The sequence below is a fragment of the Nyctereutes procyonoides genome, unplaced genomic scaffold, assembly GCF_905146905.1.
Source record: "Nyctereutes procyonoides isolate TBG_1078 unplaced genomic scaffold, NYPRO_anot_genome, whole genome shotgun sequence".
In the NCBI taxonomy this organism is placed as follows: domain Eukaryota; kingdom Metazoa; phylum Chordata; class Mammalia; order Carnivora; family Canidae; genus Nyctereutes; species Nyctereutes procyonoides.
Window position 1 is genome coordinate 72,100,132 of NW_026575142.1, and position 20,571 is coordinate 72,120,702.

Below are 20,571 nucleotides of genomic sequence, written 5' to 3' on the forward strand. Positions count from 1 at the left end.
GTGAAAATGGCATTCTGGCATCAACTGAGTGCTTCAATTAGATGACCTTTAAGGGTTTTGACAATTAGGGTTCTGTTTTTATTTAAACTGGCTAATTCTATCCAAAATGTATCAACTTAATGACGAGCAGTTGGTCCACCAGTTTATATTTGTATAGAAAATAGCCGATTGTACAGCAAACAACAAATTATATGCCTGATTTTTCAAAAACTCTGTAATTGTTTTTGGCAGCACACACTGCAGGATATTGATGCGGATGTCTACATTTTCTTCCAGAGACAGACATTCATCCTTAGTGTGTGTTTCACTTTACAGGGTTGGTAACTGACTTAATCAGGGCCTTGGAATTGGTTTCAGGACCCGTGTGGATGGTGTAGAATGGGAATGACTGTCTGTGGTGTTGGTGTGTCAAGGTTGATGCTTTTCCTCTTAGTGATAAATTTGAGAAGATTGGTCTAGGGTAGCACATGAAGCTTTAAATCTCTTTGTTTTATTACTTAAGTAAACCCACATGAAATATATTTATAGTGTTTATAACTGAATATGCTAACCAAACTCTCAGAGAAGAAATTGCGAAAACATTAAAACTCTCTAGTCCCTAGCAAAGAACGTAAACGCCCACCATGACCTCAAATGCTACAGTGCCTTCAGGGCGCAGGGTATTTGTCTGTTTTTGATGCAATTTATGGAATACGATAATATGGTGATGTGCTTGATTCCATTAGACAAGCTACAAACAATTTCCAAGTCAGGAAAGATGACTCTCTCATACGCATGCATTATAAAACCATGATAATCACCCAAGCTACAAAACTAAGTGTATTTTTTTCTGCTAATGTGTGTTTGCTGCATTTTGTGTTTTGATGCCTGCTGATTTGCCCACAGACAAGCAGTAGCAGGCACTAAAGTAAAAAAAAAAAAAATATTATGAAAAGGCTTATGTAATCTCAGTGCCAGGCTTTCAACATTGAGCCCCCTGCTATAGGGAAATTCAATTCCCTATTGAATATCTGAGGGTCCCTGGAGAGCACTTTCATGTCCTGATCAACCCGTACAACTGGTTCCCACTCCCTCCTACCAGCCTCTGAACTGCTGCTCCAGACCCCATTCTAGAGGGTCTTCTTGCTTGCCTGTGCCTGCCCCCACCCGTAGGTGGGCGTTTCCTGGCCCCAGCCCACCCTCCTGGATCAGAGCCTGCATTTCAGCTAGCTGCCCAGGGGTTTACACCCCCATTAAGGTTTAGGAAGCTCTGTTTCAGGTCACCTCATGAAGATGTTCTTTCCTGTCCTTCTTTGCCCAAGCGTGGATGGACCAAGGGCTTTCTTGCCCTTGTTATGGTTAATGTATTGGACTAAAGGCTTCCAGGGACCAAGGAGGATACACAGCGCAGGAAAACCGAAGGGTGGATCTAAGACACCCCTGCTCCCCAAGCTGTCATGGCATTTTCTGGAATCCTGTAGTGGCCATATCCCTTCATGAGCCTTAGGCCAACACTCAGTTCTTAGGGGTGATTGGTAGCTCAGGCCAGTGTCACCTACTTCATGTATTTTCCCCTTTATTTTTTTATTTTATTTTATTTTATTTTATTTTATTTTATTTTATTTTATTTATTTTAATTTTTATTTTCCCCTTTAGATATCAGGGCTCTAAGTCAGAGTCAGCCCCAAATTAACATCACAACCGTCTTTTTCCCCTGTCCTTTCTACTGGATTTTGCCCTCCTGGTTCAACTTCTCTCCCTGGGTCTCAGCTACCTTCTCATTAGCATAGCCAAAAATCTCATTAAGGCAATTTCCCAAGCAAAATAGCAGACTTCCTCCAAGGATGAATTGTCTACCACCTCTGGGAGATGCCAACAGGTAGAGGAAGACTTAAAAGGAAATATATTTATGTGTGTGTGTGTGTGTGTTCTACTTTTTAAATTTGAAAAAGCTGTTGAATATTTTTTTTGACAAATTAAGAAAAGAATACTATTATTTGGATACCAGTTTTATGGGCAGTTTTGTTTCAAAATGATCACTGTATTCTTTTGATTGTGTGCCTAGTTCCCTTCAAGTTTAGGCCTTCTCACTGGTACTTCAGGGGATGGCGCTAAATTTATCTCAGAATTTCCTAAGAGGTAGACATCATCTGCAGAAATGTTCAGCCTTTTGTGTATTTTCATGTCTTTTAGAGTTTTTTTTAAAACATTTATTTATTTATTTTGAGAAAGAGAGAGAACCCGAGGGGGGGGGGCAGGGATTGGTGAGTGGGGAGGGAATGAAGGAGAGAGAGAGAGAGAATCTCAAGCCGACTCCCTGCTCAGTGTGAAGCCCAGCACCTGGCTCGATCTCAGGACCCTGAGGTCAGGACCTGCCCTGAAACGAAGAGTCCAGGCTCAACCTCCTGAACCACCCAAGTGCCCCTCTTTTAGAGTGTTCTTACTTTATTCAGTTTCTCTTTAGCTAGAATACTCTCATGAGAATACTGCATGTGAGATATTGGAGGCCGGGCACTGGCTTCATTCTGAATACTCTTTGGGATTTTTATATCCCTTTCATTTTGTATTTAATCACCATATCATGTTTGTGATGTGGGTGTTCTATTTTATTTTATTTATTTATTTAAAAACAATTACTTCTGTTTGAAAGTCAAACAGGGAACAGACATCGAATAAAACAGAGTCCAGGCCTGAAGGAGCTTACATTCAATACACGTCCAACTGCCTCATTTTGTAGATGAAGAAGACACTGAGGATCCGAGAGTTGAAATGTCTTGCACAGTCGGTTGGCTAGAAGGGTCCGAGCCAGACCTGAACCTAGTGTGACTCTGAGGGTCGTGACCTCCTCATAAAGCAGGACTGAACCGGGCAGATGTTTGTGTAGTGAGTCATGAAGAATTTCTTTGGAAGAAATATGTCACTAAGCTGTTTGGATTGGAAATGGAAGGTTTAGGGCCATGTTCAAAGAATAAGAGATTGTAACTATGAGATTAGGGAGGGGTCTCCCACCCCACAGAAGGAAAAATAAAAAAAGAGAGAGAAAGAAGTCATGAATGGGAGAAGAGAAGGGCACCAGCAAGGAGGCCCCGGGGCAGACTCTAGGTGAGGCCGGTGGTTTTCCGACTCCGGAAGCGACGGGCATGTCTGCTGAAGCACCCTAGGGAGGGCTTGCAGTGAGCTGAGCCAGGTGCTCGGAGGCCTGAAGTTACCCAGTCGGTAAAGCCGCCTTCTGAAGACACGCAGGGTTGCCCAGGCAGCAAATGGCGACAGGCCCTTAGAAGGGGCCCACGCAGCTGAGAGCCTCGGAAGTGAAGCGCCATCAGCTCCTCCGCCTTGAGGGAACCACCTCTGAGGGCAGCTGGTGTATTAAGAGCGTGTGAAGTAGTGAGGGGATCGAGGGCAGGGTCGGGTGGGGTGGGGCAAGGCCGAGGCTGTGTGTGGCCACTGCACCCAGGGCCCCGGGCGGGGGTGGCAGGAGAACACAAGGCCTCGTGAATGAGCAGACACCTTCTTACAAAGCTGCATGGGGTGTGGGGCATGTGTGCTGGCGGCGGGGGGGGTCGGGTTGAGTCAGTCGTATTTATCTTCTGCTCTCGAGAGACCCCTTGCTATCATCAGAGTTCTTCTTTAAAGAACATTAACAAATGAAATGCTGTTTGTTTTCATGCCTTCGGTACTCCGGTTAAATTGACATACTCACTGTTTTAATAATGTGCGCTAACACGGTTATGCAGCTGAACGGTTCACAGCTGATAACAAGTTGCATTAGAGGAAGGTCCCTGGTGGAGGTGGGGACACTTTTAGGGAATTTAAACTAAGGGAATGGTGCCGGATTCTCAAAATGAAGACTGGCATATCTCTAATGGGTAGGAACTTAATAGACCATTCACTGTTAGGGTCCAGATTTACACAGAACATCTTTTTTAAGCGCTCAGCTCCATTCTGGACACTAGCACTAAAAAAGATTATTAGTGAGACAAAAGAGAGGCAGCACGATAGGATGGAAGAGTCCCCCGTGGTAAGGAGATTTGAAATTCTTTTAGGAATCCTGCCATTAACTTAAAGGACCAACTTGACTAGAGTCACATTGGCCATGGCTTCTTCCGTGGAGTAATAGGGAAGTAAGAAAGGCAGGGTGGGGCCTCGAAGGCTGGGTGTGGCGTGACCACTCTGGAAGGAATGCAGCTGGGAACTTAGAGAAAGATGAAAGCATGACAGGCTGTAATTATCACAGGAACTCTTGAAACTCCTCATCTGGCACATTATGCACGGTGCCAGCAGGTTGAATAATGTCCTGGCAAAGGACGTGTATACTTTGGAAAATTGGGGCATGACTGCCGAGATCCACTGGGCGTGATAATGAAGATTAGCTGTTACTCAAGTCCATTTCCTCTTCCTTTTGGGCACACAGCAAACCTAGGGTTCCCCAACCTCCCTTGCAGTTGGATGTGCTGATGTGAATGAATTCTGAATAAGGAAAGGTGGTTAGAAGTAACGTGTACCCACCAGGACTCACAAGAGCCTCCCACGTGCCGCCCTCCATATTCTTTCTGCTGTGATGGTGGTCTTGGAAGCCTTGTGAAGGAAGTGAAGGAACTGTGAGGTAGAAGGCATCCGTGTGTCCCTGAATCATGACTCGGAGAAGAAAAGCAGATGTCTCGCCATCAAGAACACCTACTTCGGGCATGTGTGAAAAATAAAATGTCCATTGCAGTAATACAGTAAGATTTTAGGTTTGTCTTTGCAGAGGCTACATTATCTTAATTCACAGGTCAACAACCTATGGCCTATGAGTCAAATCCAGCTCATGGCTTATTTTGCACAACCCATGAGAAGAGTTTTAAAGTCCTTTTTTTTATATTTTGGAAGAGTTCAAAAAAAATAAAAAGAATATACAACAGAGAACATATGTGACCCACAAAGTCTAAAATATTTATTTTCTGGCTCTTTACAAAATGTTTGCCAAACTCTGTTTTAACCAATACAGAAATTTCAGATGACAGAGACCTTGGATTCCAGGCAGATATAAAACTCTTCTAATTATATTGCAAATAACTTTTCATATATAGATACATAAGTAAATAATAAAAAAGCTGTAGACTTCCACTTTCAGAAAAAAATGGAATAACGGGGATTGGGTTTATTTTCTGGACTGAAACAGGCAGCCAGCCTTCGTGAGAAGATACCAGAGTGGATAGATCTCTGGAGAATAGCCCGGTCTCCTGGCTCACGTGTGCCTGGGAAGAAATGACCTTCTTCTGAGCAAAGATCCATTTCAAAGAATTAGAGGAAACCGTCCCTGGAACCAACGCAGGCAGGACTAGGGAGAGTTTCTATTTCCTCTAAACAGTATAGAGACACTTCATAGGACACGGGGCGTCCAGAAGAGATTTGCCTTGACAGTGGGGCGAAACAGGCCCTGAGGGAGCACTGCTCCGGGCCTGCCTTGTAGATTTTTATTATTTTTTTCTTTTCTTTCTTTTTTTTCTTTTTTTTTTTTTTTTTTTTTTTGCCTTGCAGATTTTAAAGCAAGATCCAAAAGGATTGAACTTTCTCCGTGTAATTTAGCTTCACCCCAGGACAAAACTCAAAAATATTTGTAGGAATACGAAAATAATCAGTCCTTAAAAAGGTGTAAAAATTACAATGTCAGGCATCTAATAAACAATTACCATGCCAATAACAAGTGAGAACTTTAATACGCACTGCATCAAAGATGATGCAGGGATGGTTCTGAGTCACTAGTCACCAGGAAAATGCAAATTAAAACCACAACGAGGCACCGCTATATAGCTATGAAGATGTCTAGATTTAAAAAAATTGGCTATACTAAAATTTGGCAAAGAGATGGAGCAACTAGGACTCTCCTGTACTGTTACGTGTAAAATAGTATGAAATATTGAATGTAAAATAGTACAACCATTTATGGAAACTGTTGGCTGGTTTATTATAACGCTCACCAGATGACCCAGGCCTAAACCTGGTATTTACCCAACAGAAATAATAACGTATATAAAGATTTATACACAAATTTACGTGGCAGCTTTATTTGTAATAACCCCAAACTGAGAAGAACCCAAATGCCCGTCAACAGAGTAGCGGATAAACAAACTGTGGTAAATCTATATGTGTTAATTTGCTAGGGCTGCCGTAATGAATCCCCCCGGCTGGGTGGCATAAACAAGAGGAATTTATTTTTTTCACAGTTGTGGAAGCTTAGAAATCTAAGATCCAGGTTTTGACAGGTTTGGTTTCTCTTCTCGGCTTCTATGCGGCTGCATCTTATCTTGTCCTCATGTGGCGTCTCCCCTGTGTGTGCACAACCCTGGCATCCTCAGTATACAAATGTCCTCTTCTCATAAGGACCTCGGTAATTTGGGGTTAGGAACCATTTTAACTTCTTTGCCTTGGTAAAGCCCTATATCTGCAAATACAGTCAGATTCTGAAGTGTCGGAGGCTAGGGCTTCACCGTGTGGATTTGGTGGGGAAGGTGGGAGGCGGACACGCTTCAGTCTGTCGCACTACACAATGGATCCCTACCGAGCAATGCATGGGAGTGAACTATTGATACTGCAGGATGGATGCATCTCAAAATAATTATCTTGAGTGAATAAAGCATACAGGAAAGAATACGTACTGCATGATGCCTCCACTTGCCTCTAGAAACTGCTAACTACAGTGACAGAAAGAGATCATTGATGGAACTGAGATGCCAGGGGGATTTGGAGGAAGGTAGGGCAGGGGCCGGCAAGGGGCAAGCAGAAACTTTTGGAGATGATGGCTGGGTTCGTTTTCTTGATTGGGACCATTTCAAGGTTGTATGTATATATGCCAATATGTTTCACATTATACATTTTAAATATGTGTAATTTATTACATTTCCATTATATCTTAATACTTTTTTTTTAAAGAGCTATAAACGTGCTTGTTCCATGGATAACTCATGGCAGGCTTAAACCCATATCACCGTTTTATTATTCTAGTAATAATAAAGATGCCTATCAGTAAAAATGGCCTGTTCGTGGGAATCATCAATGTTTCCGTTTTTATCTGTTGTGAGCACCTGCTGCTTCATCTGTGCTCCACCACCTGCCCTTCTCTGGCAGAAGCACTTCCATTCCTTTGGTTACCGTCCCTTTCCGTGCTCTCGTCACGCAGACGCACGAGGAACACCTGCTCCTCGGGACACTGGTGGGTGGCGGACGGATGGGCACTTGAAGCTAGTTGGGCCAATCAGATAACTTCCTTGGGTTTTTTCCTGCTAAAACTGGGAGGAGTTCATCCTTTCTGGAGACAGAAGCCACAGGAGGAGGAGTCTCTGATTCACAGCATCCCTGTTTCTTTCCCCGCGGAGGAAGGCTGTGTGCAGCCAGAGAGAATGAGGTCCACGTAGAGGGAAGCGGAGACGGAGGGTGAAGAGAGGATCGGCATTGCCTGAGGTTCTGGTTCCAGTTCCCGAGCCCTAGTGATACCCCTGACCTTTCCAGACTTTCCCTTTTTCCACTTTTCCTTATGCGGCGTCTGCTGATAATTTCCCCTCTATTAAGTTAAGCTCCTGTCATAGTAAATACTGTCAATAGTTTACTATGTATTTAGGAAATATATTTCTAATTTCTTTCGATGCCCGAGATCTCGGCACAGCCCACTAAACAACTGAGGTAGGTCTGACTGAAATCAACAATTTCATTTGATTTAACACGTTTATCAAATACCTACTAAGCCCAAGGCATTGTATCGGAGGCTGAAAGACATTCTTATCCAGAGTGCATTTAAACAGCCACTCAAGATTTGAACAGCTAAGTAATTTTGAGGCTCCCCACTGTAAATAATTTTGTGGCAAAACTCCCAGGTGTACAATGCTGAAAAAAAAGTAGATACAGCCCCAAATTGAACTCATTAGAAATATGTGACCATGGGGAAATGAAAAGCATTCAATGACAACTTTTATTTTCTTAGAATCCTCTGGATTCTAAATCAACTGTGGACTAGAAACTGGCTCTTAGACTTTATCTTTATGGTAATGTACACCATAATCAAGAGAATGATTTTTTGGTTCCAAGGAATTTTAATTTAATAAAATACTCTGGATTCAGTCATCCGTTTCTCTCTGTTGGCGCAAACCAGTAGGAAGTAAAGAAACTGAGCAAACATTATAGCTCTTCATTATGGTGTTTTTGTTTGGTTTTACTTATTTTTTTTTTTAATTTTAGTTTGGCTTTTGTGTTGCACGTTACATCTGGTGGATTACTTTTGTCTGTAGTTCAAGGAGTAAAAACAGGTCGTTCCTGCCATTTGTGTTGGGGGGTGTGGGGCGGGTGGGCAGTGGTGCTTCCTAAGAGTTGAGCGCAAGTACCCTCTTACTCATCATATCCATTAAACAGTTCTGGGGCAGACGTTTCAGGAATGGTTAGATCAGAGCCTAGAAGACTGCTAAGAAAATGATAGGTAATTAATAAAAACCTCTCAATCGGTTATTACATAGTGAGATGCATTCAGAAAATCTATACAATTCTCACATGAAGCCACTTCTGTCTCTAAGCTTATTAAGATCATGTTTAAAAATAAGGATACCCTAAAGTAGATGCTTTGAAAAGTTTTAAGGTATTTTTCCCCCATTTCCCTCCCCTCCTTCCCCCCCCTCGCCTCCCACCCCAACCCCAGGACTCTGTGTTGTTAAGATGCTGCACCTCTTCATCCGCGTCTCCCTTGAGCGAGACTCGAGCTGCACCGGGCCTGTTTGTCCCCCGACCTCATTGTAATTGCACACACCGTCCATCTTTTCACTACATAACTATGAAGGAATGGAGGCAACAGCAAAAACTTTACGCCGCGTCTCCCTGCCCACACGTGCGTGTTGTTGACCTTTTGGTTGGTCAACAAGCAAAAGGTCAACAACACGGTCACTTCTCCTTTGCCAGCTCGTCCTGCTTTTCTTTGTCCTGTTTTTCTATCCCTTCTTCTCTCTCTCACTGTGAGAGCACCTTCGTGCTCGGCCTGCAGTGGGGTCGTGTCTCTCCCTCCCCCATCGTGAAGTTTCAATACGGTTGAACGTTGACATAGACGCCGTCCGCAGTGTCGCCGGCGCAGCTTCGGGAAAACTTACAATATTGCTGAGAGGAGGTGCGGTCTTCGGGCTGCTGGCCGAGCCCCCCTTACTCAGACTCGACCGTATCTTATGGTCTCGTCGTCTCCTTTTCAACCTATAAAGCAAGACCCTCGAACTTCACCCAGCACAGTACACGGGGGTGCTGTGCGGGATTAGTCACCACTTTAGAGGATAACTCAGGATCTGAAAATGGAAGGATTGGCTTGAGACAAAAGTGTGTGAGAGGGGAGACTGGACTTTGAGACTCCGGCTCACTCATCCGTGATATGGGACGGACACCAATCTCATAGGACTGTCGTGAGGGTAAAATGAGATACTAGTGAGCGTCAAACAGCGAGCCTGACACCGAGGTCCTCAGTGGGTATTAGCATCCTACCTGGGCGCCCGCCCTCCCCCTCCGGGCTCTGCTGTCTCTCCTCCGTGCTTGGTTAGCTCTCACCTCCCATCCCTGGCCTCCGGGAACCTTGTTTCCTTTATCCTTCCCGTCAGACCCCTCCTTCAGTGCTCTGCATGTCAGTAACGAATAGGAGCTCAACATTTCAACAGGTAGAGGGCAATTTTGTAGCAGGAATTTCCAATGTTTGCCGTGGGGTGGATGAGATAAAACCCCATGGGTGGGCATTCGTTGGCCGTCCTCACCATGGGCGCCCGCCGTGATGGCCAGTGATGACAGGGTTGATGTCCAGGACGCTCAACAACCGGCTCTTCCTCGTCAGAGGGGGCTGATGGCAAACTGGTTTGGCCACAGGGTGTGTTCTAGACGCATCCTGACCTTGGTTCATCCTTTACAGACTCTTGGGCTCTGTGCTGTTACCTGGCCCCACACTTCATATGGGAGCAGCTGCGGGGGGCAGAAAGAATCCAGGCCGTGGGAGCACAGGCTCCTGTTCACATCCTGACCCTGCCAATGCCTCGCTGGGTGATATCGGCCTGTGCTTTCGCCTCCAAAGGGGAATTATCATACCTACGGCACCGGGGTTGTTTGTGGTGAGGCTCAGAAGAGTCTGTCTACAAGCAAGTGTTTTATAAGGAGGGAAATCGGTTGTTATGATTCAGGAATTCCGGTTCCTCTGTCCGTGGCAGAGCTACCACCGGCCATGCCCCCCAACTGTGGACCAGGGAAGATTCCAGATTGGGCATACCTGATAGTAGACATAGCAGTCGTGTTAGTGACACGTGCATTTCTGGGTGTTGGAGGACCTTTCCACCTACGGAATCAGGGTGTGCCCTGAATCCTTGCCGAATCCTTTCCTGACCCGTCCCGTCTGTGCTTTCAGGGGCCCAGGCTTTTTTTTATTAGGCGATTTCTTGGGGTGTTGGAGTCTTCTTCGATCAGGTTTGTGTCAACCCCGGGCGGGCTCCCAGAGCAGTGCCTGGAGTGCTCGTGGCTGGCGGGGGAGCGAGGCAGGAGCAGGTGCCTCCCGTGGGCACGGCGATCGGCTGCTTTCCCGCTGGCCCAAGTCCTGCGGTGCTTGAGGTTTCTGTTTCTGGAAGCGGTTGGCCACATGACTGGGTCGTCGGGTCGCAAATTCCCGGTGCCCCTTGTAATGCAGTTCAGATGCTGTCCTGGGAGTGGGTGGGAATGCGGAGGGGCCGGGCCGGGGTGCTGTGGCTTGGGGGACGGGGGCACCTGGGCCGCCTCGCATCCCGCGCTGGGTACCTGCGCTCGGGTGAGCTCCTGCCACGCTCTTCCTTGAACTTGGCTCACCCCTTACGAACGTTCACAGGGCGCTTGAAGTTGCTCAAGTGTGGTCAGTACCTCGTATTTCATGGAACGTGCCTTTTAGAAATAGACTATTCGAGTGGGCAGAGAGCCCAGAGGCTAAAGGATCCAACCCAGTCTTCAGAGAGGAGGGGATACGCTCGGGGAAGACCTTCCTGACTTGCTCGGGGCCAGCGAGCTGCTCAGTGACCATAAGGTCTGCAGGCCTCAGTGTCCTAATCCCGTTTCTCAGCATCCCCTTTCCAGGCGCTTCTAGTTGGTGGGGCTTGTCCCGGGACCTGATGCTCTCACTGGGCCTCACCCCCCTGTGCGTTCCCTGGGGGCCCTGCCGGGCGACACACACCTCGAGACGTCACAGGGCTCCGTTACAGCCAGGCAAATGCACAGAAGCACAGAGCAGCCCTGAGAGGGAGGAAGGCCAGAGGCGGAGGGGTTGGCCTGTAGGCTGGTGCAGGGGCGAGCTCACACCACACTGCTGCCGATTCGATATGAACATGGTGCTTTAGTATCTGGAGTCTCCCTCGGGTGCCACACGGTGTCCGCGGCGGGCCCCTCCCCTTGGCGTCCTCTGTCCAGGTGCCTGGGTCGCAGGTTGTGAGCTGCAAGTCGCCTCCCCCTGGCCTGGCAGGTTCTGGCTGTCCTGCGGTCATCCTCAGCTGCGGGTCCCCATTGCTAACAGGGTGATGCCAACTGGGGAAACAACACTGCAGGTTGCGGCCTCAGCTGTGGGTCCCCGTCTGCTATCGGGGGGATGCTAACTGGGGAACCGACACTAGCAGGCTGCGGCCCATCAGCTGTGAGTCCCCATCCGCTATGGGTGATGCTAACTGGGGAACCCACACCACAAGCTGCAGCTTCGGTTGTGGGTCCCATCTGCTATTGAGGTGATGCTAACTGGGGAACTGATACCAGCAGGCTGTGGCCTGGGCTGCAGGTCCCCATCCGCTAATGGGGTGATGCTAACTGGGGAACCCACACTGCAGGCTGCAGCCTCGGCTGCGGGTCCTGTCTGCTAATAGGGTGATGCCAACTGGGGAACCGACACCAATAGGCTGCGGCCCATCGGTTGCAGGTCCCATTCTGCTATCGGGGTGATGCTAACTGGGGAACTGACACCAACAGGCTGCGGCCCATCGGCTGCGGGTCCTGTCTGCTAATGGGGTGACGCTAACCAGGGAACTGAGAAATGCGGGAAGCAGGCTCCAGCAGGCGCCACATCACATCCAGGCCCCACATGCTTCCCCACGCAGGTGGGAGATGCTGAGATCCCGGGACCTGCTGGCGGCCGGCTCCCCGAGGGCTGTCCCGGCAGGTGCCTGCATGGACGCTGCACCTGGCTGCCGCGGGGCGGGGCCGCTGGCTGCTGACCAGAGCCCCGCGGCTGAAGGCAGGAGCACCCTGAGGCCTCCCGGGGAATGAGCTGTGCCCTTGGCCACGGTCCCTGTGGCTGCCAGGTCCCCCAGGGCTTCCGCTGTGAGCATGGCTCTGAGGACAGGGATGTCTGGGGGACACTGGCGGGAGGGAGGAGGCTGGCGTTTGGAATCAAATAAAACTGGATTTTGAACTTGGCTCTGGCCTGCGTTAGCTTTGTGACCTTAGGCAAGTGCTTGTGAGGTCAACTGAGAGGCAGCACAGCAACACCCTCCGCAGCCGCAGGGCCTGGGTCTGAAGCCTGCGCTCTGCAGCTGCTTAGTCCCGTGACCTGAGGCAGACCGTTGCTCTTCCTTTGCCCCCATGGCTAACCTGCGGAACGGGGGTGACGACTATTGTGCTTATTTTTTATGATGACCGAACGACTGCAGTAATTTCCTTGGGAAGAAGGCTCCCGGCTCATTGCAAAGACTATGTAAGCTCTTGCTGTTAATTCTGAACGTGGATCCTATTTTCCCGTTTTTGTTAGATTTACGTAACCTGACGTAGATAAATCACCTGTTAAGCTGCTGCTCAATGAACAGTATCTTCATCTTTATCGCGAGCGGGCTTGTAAAGATGTTTACGAACGCTGTCCACACGACGGCCCGTTATCGGGTCCTAAATGGAATCCGCGAGTCCTCAGGAGGCTCCAGGGAGAGAGGCGGTCAGGCCGGTGTCGTCCTCAAGCCTGTTTCTCAGTGAGGGCCCCCATCCCCGGAGGCCAGCGGCGTGAAGGGAGCGGAGCTCCTCCGTGGTCCCAACCACAGCACGAATGAGCGACAGTGGCAGAGGCCTGGACAGTTGCTATTAGTTCAAGTCAGCTCCGATCCTGGTGATAAAAAATCAACGGATTTTTAAAACCTAGCTCACTTGAAAACTGCTAACACGCCCGAGAACAGCTCCGGAAATCCCATCTGTTTCATATTTACAGAACGCTCCGTTCCTTCGGTCTGGGCACCACTGACTCATTTCCATTGTGTCCCTGTGGCAGAGCGTCTTGTCATTACCAAAGAACCAGACAGCAGGTTTCGCGTGCGTGAGAAGCGTGCGTGCCCACTCTTTGTAGTTGGTGTAAGGCTGTCTAAGGATCTGATGACTTGTGATTCACGTGGCAAAGAGATTATGTAATCCAGCAAATTTACAAATATAATCCTTTGATGCAAAGCAATGATGTCTGGACCACACCGAGTCTCCCCTTCCTCTCGCTCGCATCTATCCCGTGGACCTGTCGGGCGTGCGTGAGCGCGGCCTAGCTGGACCCCCCGGCTCCATCTTAGTTTTACCGTTTTGTAGCCGCGTGATCTTGGGCGCGTTAATTAACTAATTAATTAATTAATTCCTCCGTCCCCCAGTTTTCCGATCTATAGAAAGGTTGAGCATGAGAACGTTATCAGTATTCCTCAGGGCTGTCAAGGCTATCCCTGTTGTCGCAGCTCCCGGATCTCAGGACAGTAAATGTTCGTCTCTTATTCCCATCACAGTCGGAGCGGCATGGTGAGGTTCTCCTGGATGGCTCCCTTCCCAGCCGTGGATCCGGTCTAGACCTCTTCCGCTGTGGGCCTGCGTCATCCCCAGGGTTGTGCCGTCCAGTATGGTGGCCTCCTCGGTGCCCTGGACTAACACTGAGTCATGGTAGCTACGTCTCAAGCGCTTGGGAGCCAGATGTGTCTGGTGATGACCAGATCGGACGACACAAGTATGAGACGCGTGGTCGTCACAGGAAGCTCTGTTGGACAGCCTCGCCTTAGGACCTTCTTGTTCTCTGCTGTGTCACCTCCATGTGGCCTGCAAGGGAGAAGAAAGCCCTCCTAAAATCTCGCAGAACAGAAGGAAAAGGTTTCAGGAGTTTTTCTCCTCTTTCTCCTGCTGAGCTCAGGGCCTCGTTGTCCGTAGATCAGAGGATCATATTTTCTGAATACAGAAGACACCGTATGATGTGAGTTCTGTAGGCTTGCTTTTTGAGATTCCTACAAAATTATTATAGAAAATGCTCTTTCTTGACATATCCTGCTCTCGAGCCCGTTGCCTTGATGAAAAATCCTATTTTGGACCCCGGGAGCTGAATATTCTCTCGTCTTCTCTCTTTCCTTCCCTTTCATCGTGATCTTCCTGCCACCGCCACGGACGGCAGGCTCACTCCGCCGGGAGAGACAGTCATCCCCACGGAAGGCAGAAGGGAAAAAGCACGTTAGCGTTCACGCGGTTACCCTGTGGACGCATCCTGCCTTCTCTGGCCTCTGGTCTTCGCAGGAGTCCCCGGCCCCTAGCTCTTTGCTTCAAAGGGTTAATGCTGGGGGAACAGGATGTAAAAACCTGACCCTGGCACACCGCGCCTGATGCTGAAACTGTGACCTATCCTAACTCAAATGGTCTCATTTAACCAATACGCGACCAGGAATCGGTCACATTGGTTTTTTGCCACTATATTTCTAATTATATGACTACTATTTAATTTGGATTATCTCATTGTTCAGGAAGCTGCAACCTGACCTCAGGAAGCCAATCTTTGTCTCTCCGACATCCTCTTATGCCTTTTCAAAGTCATGACTAGAGACTATATTAGGAATGTTCCATTTAAATCGTAATTTTTGCCTCAATGATAACATAGAAATGTTTTATTCATTTTTCTTATACGTCATTTGACTCTTCTGCCCTCGTTATTTTGTGCTAATTTGGTTGCGTGTTTGGCTCAGGCTGTTGGGGGAACCCTGAGTTAGGAAACCTGCCATCGCTATTTCGAGGGTCACCAGCTGCCTAAAGTCAATTTACATTTTGGTCGATCCCGCTTGCGGAAGAGTTGGGGGACTTGTCACTGGATCTTTTATTCTGAAGTTTCTTGTAGTTTTGTGTAACCGGTGTTTAATTAAATTAAGTGAGCACTTGCTACGTGCAGAGTGTCACACGGTGGAGAGGCTAAAAAAATAAAAAATACGGTCACGTCGTTGGTGGGTTTCCTCCCCAGCACTTGCCGCATCATCTAATTGTCTTATTTATGTACTTTCTTACATACACGTTGTCCATCTCGCCTACTGCAAGTGCAGAGACCGGTCTTCTTTTTGTTGCTGTAAATCCAGCTCCTGGCACGTTGCCTGGAACATAGAAAATTCAAAATAAACTTTGTTATCTGGAAGAGACAAAGATGCTTACGTTCTCTGGTTCTCCCACTTCTCCATCTATCAAACCCCCCTCCGCCCCATCAGACTTTCCTTGGGCCCCGCGAGCAGTCCCCTCCTGGGATGTCGCTGCATTTACTGTTGGTCCTGTCCACCCCTTGCACTATCAGCCCAGGGCGGCCTCTTTATTCTCAGTTTATGATGCTCCTATTACGTATTTCCTGATTGATATATGCAACGGTATTTTGTAAAATGCAAAGCACCTTCACAAGGATTGTGATTAGAAGCTCCTGGAAGGGGCATCCCTGGGTGGCTCAGCGGTTTAGCGCCGCCTTTAGCCCAGGGCGTGATCCTGGAGACCTGGGATCGAGTCCCACGTCGGGCTCCCTGCATGGAGCCTGCTTCTCCCTCTGCCTGTGTCTCTGCCTCTCTCTCTCTCTCTCTGTGTCTCATAAATAAATGAATAAATAAATAATAAAATCTTTAAAATAAATATTAAATATATTTAATGTATATTTTTTATATTTAATTTCTAATAAAATAAAATAAAAATAAAAATATTATTTTTAATATTTAATGAATAAATATATTCATTTTAAATAAATTTAAATATTTTAAATAAATATTTTAAATAATAAAATCTTTAAAAAAACTTAGAAGCTCCTGGAGGTTAGTGGAGTGAGGGTATAGTATCTCCTGTGGAACTTGAGACTGTCCCCTGTATCGTGTCAATGAACTGATGCATGAGTGATGACTTTTCCTGCTTTTAAAGAAGACCAGTCATGACCCCAGCTCGAGGTTGAGTTTTTCCTCAGCTACACACGTCCTTATGCGAACAAACCCCTGCCAGCAGCTTCATCCCAGAGGTTCCCCCCTCCTGTGCCTCCTCTTGGCCTTCAAACCAACATTCATTGTCTGTTGGGTGTCGGGCAGACTTGCTGTCTCAACAACGTGCCTGAGATGGAAGCTGGAACACTGCACCCGTGGAGGGAGTCTGCGGCGAAGTCCTCGGGTGCTCCGAGGGCCGCATCACTCAGTAGGCCCTCGGCGCGGACTCAGGCTTTGGTGCTGTCAGGGTGGCTCGTCCGGTGTGTGAACTACCGGGGGCCTTCCAGAAAAACACTCTCCTTGTCTTAAGACCATGTTGTGATGCTCTTGACACGCCGCTGACTGCCCAGGCCCGGCTAGCGGGGAGACTTGGGTCGAACTGGAGGGCACGCGCAGCGGTGCATGTGCTGGCTAGACCCAGATGGTGCTGGGCAGGGCGTCGTCCAGGAAAAGACGCTGGTCCTGGTGCTGTGGAATCGCTCTGGGTTTGCATGGCAAAGGCGTGATGGAAGAGGCCTTTGCAAGAGGGCAGGCTCTTGGCCAGGTCTTTCCTCAAGGTCCTGGGCATATTTTCCCTGAGCGTTTGGCACTGAGAATTTTGTACCAACTTATAAAGCACATTATAGAGCATATTTTCTGTTTATTTTTGAGCTTTTAAAAATTATTTATTTATTATTTTTTTGTAAATGAGAACCAGAGGTGTAGGTGTTCCTTAGCAGAGGAGCAAGGTTGTCCCGAGAGCCATGCATCTGTCTCCGGCCCACGCTCAGCCCCTGTGCATATGCACTAGTGTAACCACTGGGTTTCGGGAGCCGCCAGGCGTGTCCGTGGGGACGTGCTCTGTGCGGTCTTCCTGGGCTCGCCGACCCCTTCCGAAGCCGGCAGCCCAGGGATCAGCTCCTGTGAAGTGTCCATGTCTGGACTTGGCAGTGGCTTCGCCTTTTGTGCGGATGGCGTCTGGAAGGCACCGGATGTCACCAAGTGCTCTTGCCGCTTAGACGGAAACCATGCGTTCAAAGCCTTGGAGTCACTGCACGATTTGGTCGAGAAGATACAGGGCAGGACCAATGCCCCCGAATGCGGTTTGGTTTTGCCCCCGATTATCTGTGTGGCCTCATAGGGAAGAGATGTTTGGTTTCTGTGTAGACACAGAAGCTACCCTCAGCCTCCCGCCTGCGGAGGCGGCTTGGGAGGAGAGGCCTCCCCCGGGAGACTCCACGTGAGCATTGGCAGTGAAGCCTGGGACCACGCGTCCCTTTGGCGTGTCCCGTGGGGGACTGGCCACCTCTACCGGGGGCCACACTGAGCCCTCAGCCCACCTGCCCGAGCCGCAGCCCGGTCCCAGGACCCGGCATCCTCGGCTTCCCCACCGCTCTGCTCTCAACTCACCGCGAACACGGTGCCCTCGGGGGGGACCACAGCCTGCTTCCCAGAGCGGGTTCTCGCGCTTACCCCCGGTTTTGCTGCGGGCTTGACAGTGCCGTCGGGAGCCCTGCTCTGGTGCCACTGCGCTGCCCGGGCCTGGAGGGCTCCCCACGTTGTCCAGACGAGGGGTGGCTCTATCTGCCGAGCAGGCAAGGGTCTGAAACGGAAAATAAGGAAAACAGAAAAACCAAAATATCCTCCTGAAGCGACCATGTGAAGGAGCCTTCAGAACCCGGGGTCGGGGGGTGTTCCAGGGCAACCGAGCCTCCGGGGAAACCTGTCTGGCCACCGGCCCCACCTAGGGAAAGCGCTCGTCTGCCCCAGGGCCTCTCCTGACCCCGAGCCCTGGGCACGTCCTGGGGGGCAGAGGCTGATGGGGGGGGCCCCGCTGGAGACCCAGGTCATGGGATAAGCCTTCCCCTGCACATTTCCCCAAGTACCCCTCGCCGCCTCCTCCGACCGCCCCAGAGCACCTGCTTTGTTGTGGCAGCTCCTGGGGCACCAGATGTCAGTGGCCACCGCGGGATGTGTCCCGCTCCAGTCCGCTGCTGCTCTGGGGCAGCCGGACCCACGGGGGCGGCCAGCCTGGCCATGGCCACGGAGCAGCCTGTGCCCCGAGGGTCAAGCGTCCTGGTGGCCACACCTGTCCCCGCACCCGGGCCACATCTTCCTGGACCCGTGCCTGCTTGGATGCCAGGCCCGAGGGGTGCCACGCAGCCTGCAGTGCCTCAGGACATCCCTGAACTCAGAGGTGGGTGACAGGGCAGTGTGTGGTCCCTCCCCATGCCCGTCTTGGAGCCCGGCTTCACCTTCTCACTTGGGATCTGCATCCTGGCAAGACAGCCTTGCAGCCCGAGACTGCGTGCCCTTCACCCTGCATCATGGAAGGGCCCAGGGCTGCTCGCGGGCAGCCTCCCGCTTCTCCGCTCCACGCTCGGGAATGTGGAATAATCTGTGTCATGCGAAGTGGGATCCCGCCAAAGAATCACAGGAACAGGTGCCAGTAACCAAATGTGAGAGACTCCTCGACTGTTGGAAGCGCAGAGGGAAGAAATGCGGTGAGGCCTGAATGCAGGGGCGGAGAGCGGACCGAAAATCCCATTTCAAGGAGTCCTTGCAAAGCGGGCTGGAAACCAAACAGAAAGCTCTATTCTTTTCAGTCTCAGCAGCCGTCGGCGGCGGCGAGGCCTGTAAGTAAGCGTCCAACCGGTTTCCTCTAGGCTGACTTTCGTTTCTCTTGGAAAGTATTCTGCTGATTAAGATTGTTTTTTTTTTTTTAATTTAAACCACTCCCTCTTCTGAGGGAAGAGACCTATTTTATGCATAGGAGTCAGCTCTGTGCATTTTATATATTAGGACCAGAGGCCTTTAACGAGTCTATTTTTAATTCTTATTCATTTTTATATTTTAAAGATGTCAGTGTTGGGGGTGGGACAGAAGGAGAGGGAGGGAGGATCCTAAGCAGACTCCGGGCTGAGCAGGGAGCCCGACAAGGGGTGGGGACCACTGAGCCGCCCAGGCACCCCTCAGATGAAGATGTTTCTAAGATGCCAAGTTTAAATAAACAACACGACAAAAGAAGCCTTATGACATCTATTAAAGGGACACCTGGGGGGCTCAGGGGTTGAGCGTCTGCCTTCGGCTCAGGGTGTGACCCTGGGTCCTGGGATTGAGTCCTGCCTTGTGCTCCCCGCATGGAGCCTGTTTCTCCCTCTGCCTGTGTCTCTGCTTCTCTGTCTGTGTCTCTCATGAATAAATAGATAAAAAATCTTAAAAAAAAAAACCATCTATTAAAGTTCAACTGCTGTCTGTAGTTGGGGGTAGGAGGAAGTAAATATATTCAATCATTGTCAGAATCTTCTAGAACAGTTGTCTCTACAATTACCTGGAGAGCTCGGGTCACTCCCGGTTTTCAAGAGACTTGATCTCAGTCCAGTTTCCTTTATTACTAATCGATGGGATGACTTCTTGATCTTAATGGTAATTTTATATTTGCTTCATCATCTGACATGGCACCATTCTTACGATAAATAGAAGCACATGACCCTCTTCCTAATTACACAAGCAATGTTGGCTCTATTGTAGGACATTTGAAAAATTTAGAGAAGTCCGGCTAAAGAATCCTACGATCCCACCTTCCGGAGATGCTCACATCGGGGTTTGGTGTTTACCTCGCCAGGCTATGGTCGTATTTTCCTCCTCTCACCCAGTTCATTTTTGGGATATTTTTATCCACTGGCTACTGTGGCTCGAGTTCGGTGTAGCCAGTGAGCTCCAAGTGACTGACATGTTTATGACTTACTTGCTCGGGAGACGCCTCCGTGGAGCTGAGGAAACCAGGCTCGTGTCTAGAAACCTGCAGTCATCATAATTTTGAGGAAATTCGTCAGTTCATTCTTTATTCTACCGACTTTACGGACACATCATGGACTTATGAGACTGTGTAAGTTTACGGCGTATAGCATGATGGTTTGGCACACGCGTGTATTGTGGAATGTTTACCGCGGCAGGGTTGGTTCACATGTCCTTCGCCTCGCGTGATTACCGAGCAGGTGCTGCTGTGATGGTAAGAACAACGAACATCTGCTTCCACAGCGACTTTCAATTATACGGTACAGTATGACGAAGGAGAGTTACCACGTCCCTGGAACTTATTCCTCTTCGAACTGAAGGTTTGGACCTACTGGCCAACGTCTCCTCGTCCCGCCGCCGGTCCCTCCCAACCACCTTCCTACATTTTGCTTCTATGAGTTTGGCTTTTTTAGATTCTAGATGTAAATGAGTTTACATGGCATTTGTGTTTTCCCGTCTGACTTGATTTAAAAAAAAAAAAATCACACTGCCCTCAAGTTCTAGCCATGTTGCCACAAATGCTAGAATTTCCTTCCTTATTTGGCTGAGTACTTACATATACCCACATTTTCTTCATTCATTCATTCGTTGGTAGATACTTAAGTTATTTCCATGTCTTGGTAATTGTGAA

At 48.9% G+C, this 20,571-nt stretch overlaps 1 long non-coding RNA gene across 1 annotated transcript; it reads right to left on the minus strand.

The window, feature by feature from the left end:
- Window positions 1-8,651: 8,651 nt before the first annotated feature.
- LOC129498892 (uncharacterized) lies at window positions 8,652-18,461 on the minus strand. Its single transcript, XR_008662233.1, has 3 exons — window positions 18,398-18,461; window positions 17,553-17,726; window positions 8,652-15,311 (listed from the first exon to the last, which is right to left on the minus strand). It is a non-coding gene; the product is annotated as an uncharacterized LOC129498892 (long non-coding RNA).
- Between the last annotated feature and the right edge of the window lie 2,110 nt (window positions 18,462-20,571).